Source organism: Macrotis lagotis, chromosome X, assembly GCF_037893015.1.
Source record: "Macrotis lagotis isolate mMagLag1 chromosome X, bilby.v1.9.chrom.fasta, whole genome shotgun sequence".
In the NCBI taxonomy this organism is placed as follows: Eukaryota; Metazoa; Chordata; class Mammalia; order Peramelemorphia; family Peramelidae; genus Macrotis; species Macrotis lagotis.
This window is the reverse complement of record NC_133666.1, coordinates 574423983-574429926: the sequence shown is the minus strand read 5'-3', so window position 1 is coordinate 574429926 and position 5944 is coordinate 574423983. Positions and strand designations below refer to the sequence as shown.

Here is a 5944-nt window from a genome sequence, read left to right as displayed (position 1 = left end):
ATCTCTATCTCTCTATCTCTATCTGTCTCTATCTATATACATATAAAAGGAAGATGTGCAAATATGTATGCATAAATACATATATATGTGTGTATATGTATATCTAGGTATACACATGTGCACACACACACACATACGCACACACACACACACACACACACACACACACACACACACACAGGCAGGGGCCCTTAGTGGGGGCTGATGGAAATACAACCTTTATGGCAGAAGTCCCTCCCACCATGTCTTCCATCCTCCCTCTCTGCCTGAGGAGACTCCTATAATTCCCTGAAATCCAAGAGTATGGAGGTGATTGTAGAGGTACATTTTGAGAGGCATATGTTGCTTAAATGGACAAGGATTGGTGGCCATGGTCCCTGGACAGAGAGTGTCGTGTCCTTCAAATCCTCTGGCTCAGAGGTGATCCCATCACATATTCTTTGGTACATGAGTCATGCTTGCCTTAGTTGCTTCCTGGGACAAACTGGCTACTGTGTCCATGGCTTGTCCACTCAGGTCATTCACAAGGTGTTCAATGGAACTTTGATGTCTCTGAAATGTGGGAAAAATCAAGTGATAATACAAGATCTGGAAATCATTACAGGACACTGGAATTATGCACCCTTCCCTACATAGTGACCAGAAAAGGAAGGTTTCAGAGAAAAACTCAATCAAGCCAAATATACTGTATATCATCCAAATGGTTAACCAAATGATATTTTCATTGGGGCTTTCAATGGACTTGATGGAGTCATATACTAGTAGATGAATCTGATGAGATTACAGATCAGGGAGGCACCATAGCCAAGATGGGCCATTAGTCCAAGGAAGTCAATGAAAAGAATTCCTCCAACTTTCCCAAGAAATCTGTGATAATATTTTTCTGCTCCAGGAATATCTGGCAGTGGTGCTTCAAGTTAGTCATTGCTTCCAGGATCAGGAGGTGAGGGGAAGGATTGAGGATAACTGGAACTGTTGGTTGTCCAATATTACTCCTGCATCACTCATTTTTCTTCCTCATTTTTCCTCTACCTCCCTTTCTTGATTTTATTTTTTCTTTTTAAATGTATTTATTTATTTTCATCCTTTTGTACATGCATATTTCTATGTGATAAAATATGCATATTTCTAAGTGATAAAATTTCCCTCTACCCTCCCATCCCACCCCTCCCCTCAGCTGAGAATTTTCAGGCTGACATTTTATTTACATATTTTGTTAAACATATTTATAAATTATTAGTTTTTGACATGAGGAAAAAGGATTAAGGGAAAGAGATGCATTAGAGATCATTTTTATAAAGTGTTCATTAGATTTGGAAAGGTTTTTTTTTTTTCCCATGTGTTTTGTTTTGCTTTTTCTGTTTGGGAATAATATAGACCATAAATAGTCAAATACAGTTGTCCTGGACTGTTGAGAAGAGTTGCTTCCATCAAGGTTGTTCATCTGATAATGTTGATATGAACATTGTTCACTTGGCTCTATTCCTTTGACTTAGTATCAGATCCCATAAGTTATTCTATGCTTCTCTGAGTCCAACCATATATGGTTTCTTATAGAACAATAATATTCCATAGAATTAATGTACCATAACATGTTTAGCCTTTCCCCAATTGATGGGCATCCCTTCAGTTTCCAATTCTTTGCCAAAAAGAGCTGCTTTGAATATTTTGGAACATATAGGAATTTTCCTATTTTTTACAATTTCTTCTGGATATAGTCCTAGGATTGGAATTGACAGGTCAAAGGGTATGAACAGTTTTATTGCTCTTTAGGCATTGTTCCATTTTGCTCTCCAACCTTCCTTGATTTTTCAAAATCTTTTTAAAAACTCTTTCATAACCTGAGACCAATTTCCATTTCTCTTCATAGCTTTGGATGAAAAACTTTTATTTTGCTTTCTCCTGAGTGAACCTTTTGATCTTCTTTGCCTCCAGAGATCTTCCACTGTTCTGCAGTGTGGGTATCTGGGTCTGTGGGTATTACCTTTCCCTGGTTCCTAATACTCAGTTCTGAGATCCCTCCCCTTACCTCCCACCCATTTTGTGTTCCTGCAACCATTCTCTTTGATTATTTCTTGAAGGATGTTGTTTAGATACTTTAGTTTTTTATCATGGCTTTCAGGAAGTCTAATAATTTTTAAATTATCTCTTCTGGATAAATTTTTCAGAGATGTTTTTCCAATGAGATATATAGCATTGCCTTCTAGTTTTTAATTCTTTTGATTTGTTTCATTGTTTATTGATTCTCACAAAGTCATCAATTTCCCTTTTCTCCATCCTGTATTTTAAGGAATTATGTTCTTCACTGAGCTTGTGTGTCTCCTTTTCCATTTGACCAATTTTGCTTTTTAAGGAATTCTTCTTCTCAATGACTTATTGAACCACTTTTTCCATTTGGTCCAGTCTGACTATTAAAATGTTATTTTTTTTGAGAATTTTCCTGTGTTTCCTTCAACAAACTTCTGATTTGGTTTTCGTAATAGTCCTGCATCACTCTTATTTTTCTTCCTAATTTTTCTTCTACCTCCCTTCCTGGATTTAAAAAATCTTTTTAGAGCTCTTCTATATCCTGAGACCAATTTGCATTTTTCTTGGTAACTTTAGTTGGAGAAACTTTTACCTTGTTATGTTCTGAGTGAAGATTTTGATCTTCCTAACCACCATAGCAACAGTCTATGGTTATAGTTTTTCCTTTTGTTGTTTACTCATTTCCCCAGCCTATGACTTGATTTTAATTCTTTGTTAAGGTGGTGCTTTGCTTCCATTGTGGAGCCTGCATTGTCTTAAGTTTTGGGGCTTTTGTGCAGTTGTTTTTGGAGATTCTTTCAGGGATCTGTAAGTTTTCATTTTTTCTAAGATTTGTGATCTAATAAAGAAGTCTGGATAACTCTCGAGGCCTGTGTTCTGATCTATGGGTGACCACACTCATTCTTTTCTGGCCTGAAACTGTGAAGAGGGACAAGCACTTCCATGGGGTAGTAAACTGTTGCTCTTCTTCCACCTGGGACTGCATCCTGGGACTGTGACCTGGATTAGAGTTTAGGCAAAGCAATGGAGGCTTGCCTCAGTGAAAATAAAATGACACTATAATCTTATAACTCCCTGAGCATCTGTGGACTGAGAGTTCCAGGATCAGCTGCCTCTGATGATTCAGTGACTCCCAAGGACTGCTCTTGGTCCACTGAGGCCATATCTGTGCTTATGAAGCTTGCATTGGACTGGGTTCCACTCTCATCCCAGTACAGTAGACTTTTCTTGCTGATCTTCCAAGTTGTCCTCAGCAGTCTCTGGACTGAGAGGATTGAAAACTACCTCAATCTGTTCCTGGATTGCTACTTTGTTCTGGTGCAGACCCTGATGCTTTACAGTCATCTCTCATGCTGGTGCAGCAGACCCTTCCTGTCAATCTTCTAAATTGTCATGGATGGAAAAATTGTTTCGTTTAGTGTTTTATGAATTCTGTCACTCTAGAATTTGTTTAGAATCATTATTTAAAGCTATTTGGAGAGGATTGTATGGGAGAGTTGTTAAGTTTCAGTCTTTATTCTACCATTTTGACTCCAATCCTCTTTTCTATAGCTTATTTATTTGATTTTTAAAAATCTTTTTTTTGAGTTCTTCCAGGAATTCTTGTTTTGTTTCTATTCAATTTACGTTTTTCTTTTGAGGTTTTACATTTAACTGACTTCAGTTCTTTTATGGTTTTATCTCTTGATCTTCCCTGTCATCATAGTAAAGTAAAGAGATAAACCCAGCACGAGTAAATGAACACCTATTATCTCCTTCTGACTAACTTTTTGATTCCTCCTCCTACATTTGTTGGCTGAGGGCTCCTAAATCTGCTGATTCTGCCAGTGCAGCTGTCTTCAAAGTCATGGTTCTTTAGGCCCACTGCTTTGTGAATGGGACAGATCATTCTTGCTCACTTCATACATTCTCTGGTTGTAAAATTATTTTTTAAAACTTTTTTTGTTTGTGCTTCTCCAGAATTTTATTTGAAACAGTATTTTAGAACATTTTAAAGAGCATTTAAGAGTTCTTGGCTCAGTCCTTCCATTCTCTACCACTTAGTAGGTTACTACAATATTCAAAATACAAGGTGATTTAGACTATGACAAAATTATGGAAAAGAGTGGAATGTGATTTTTTTTTCAGAGATGTTGCAAAGATGAAATTAGTAGCCTTTAGCAACAAATTGGATATGATTGTTGAAACAGTCAGAATTAACATCTGGTGTGGGAACCGAGGAGATTGATAAGATAGTTGTACCTTTAACAATAAAAGGGCCATTTAGAGAAGAATGTTTGAGGGGGGAGGGAAATAAAAGTTTATTATCATGTTTTGTTTAAGATATATTTTGGATATCCAGTTCAAAAACGGGTTCAGCTGAGAGATGAAGTATAAATTGATAGATTTTTGAAAACTATATATAGAAATGATAATTAAAAACATGGTTGCTAATTAGATCAAAGTGCTTCATAACTTAACTTCACTTTCCATTCTTCTTATAACTTCCTTGATCCAGTGACATAGGCTTCCATGCTATTCCTCCCGCACCGCATTCTTCTTCCCCTAATTCAAGTATTTTAATGCTTTTCTGTTCTCAATTTCTTGAACCCTTTCCTTTCTCATCTCTACATCCCTCTCCCCTGACTTCCTTGAAATATCCTACCTACAAGAAGCTTTTACACAATTTTCTAGTTCTGAGACCAATTGTCTCTATACTATACTGTGCAGCCTTTTTTAAAAAATCAAATACAAATGTTAGCATGGAACATAACCAAACCTGAGAAAAATTAGTTATGTTTTGTGTCTAACATTTCATAATAAGTCTATATTCAGAAGTCTAGATATTTTACACATATAAAGACAATATATGAAATGACAAAATATTAGAAATACAAAGTTAGAAAATTAAAATGTAATTTATCAGAATTATTTGAGAACAACTGCTCTTTAACCTGTTCTTAAATTGATTTATATCTTAATAAAGAAACCTAAGAAGTACATCAGTGGTGAAACTCAGACTAATGATTTCCTTGAAATCATGATGACAAAGAGGGAAAATATTATTTACAGATTATGACAATAAATTTGATGAACCTGTTATGGGAAAACTGAATGATATGGAGATGCAAAAATTTAATCTATTTTAATGAACCTTCTCTCCCCCACCCCTGAATTGGTCTATATTTATGATATTTATAGAGGGGAACTCTAGTAAGGAAACATTCTACCTATGTAATCTTACAATGTATAGTGTGAGAGAGTTGCCTAAAACTGAGTTCCCATTCAAGATGTTAAAGTGCTTCCCAGGAGAGATCCTAGAAAAAAACATAAATCTTCAAACTACTTTTCTGTATTATTATTTCTTCCATGAGCAAGCCAAGCAATATTAGCATAGAAGTTCACAGAGTTACCTTATCAAGTCAAAAGTCAAACTTATTAGGAGTCAAAGTCATTATTCTTGCCTCCTTGCCTAATCCTTTAAATGACTGAAAAGACTAATTCCTTATTGCCTCACCAAGGGCCATAAAGTCTGTGTTTTGGAGCAAAATGACAAAATTTCCTAGGATAATACCCTGTTAAAAGATATATCTTCAAATTTGCAAGTGGTCATTGTTTTATCTTGGCAAAAATATTTTTTCAAATTTTTGTATATGTTTAAGAGCTATCAAGAAAATTCATGAAGCACTTTAATAATTGTTGAAACTTATTCCAGGCCACAAAAAATTCTTAGATGAAATGATGACATAATAAGAGCTCAAAAATACTAGAAATTTGGTATTGTTCTAGTCTTCAAATTGAGTCTATGTTTTAATATATAAAGTTTGTTATTGTTTTCTCTTTGTTCTATTTTCATATCATGAAATCTTCTGTCATATTGGCATAATCAAAACTTTTTTCACAAATGTTTCCATTTTTCATTAAACCTTAATATTTA

General features: G+C 35.2%; 1 pseudogene; it reads right to left on the bottom strand.

The window, feature by feature from the left end:
• Positions 1-429: 429 nt before the first annotated feature.
• LOC141499372 (receptor expression-enhancing protein 6 pseudogene) lies at positions 430-925 on the bottom strand (annotated as a pseudogene).
• Positions 926-5944: the final 5019 nt, after the last annotated feature.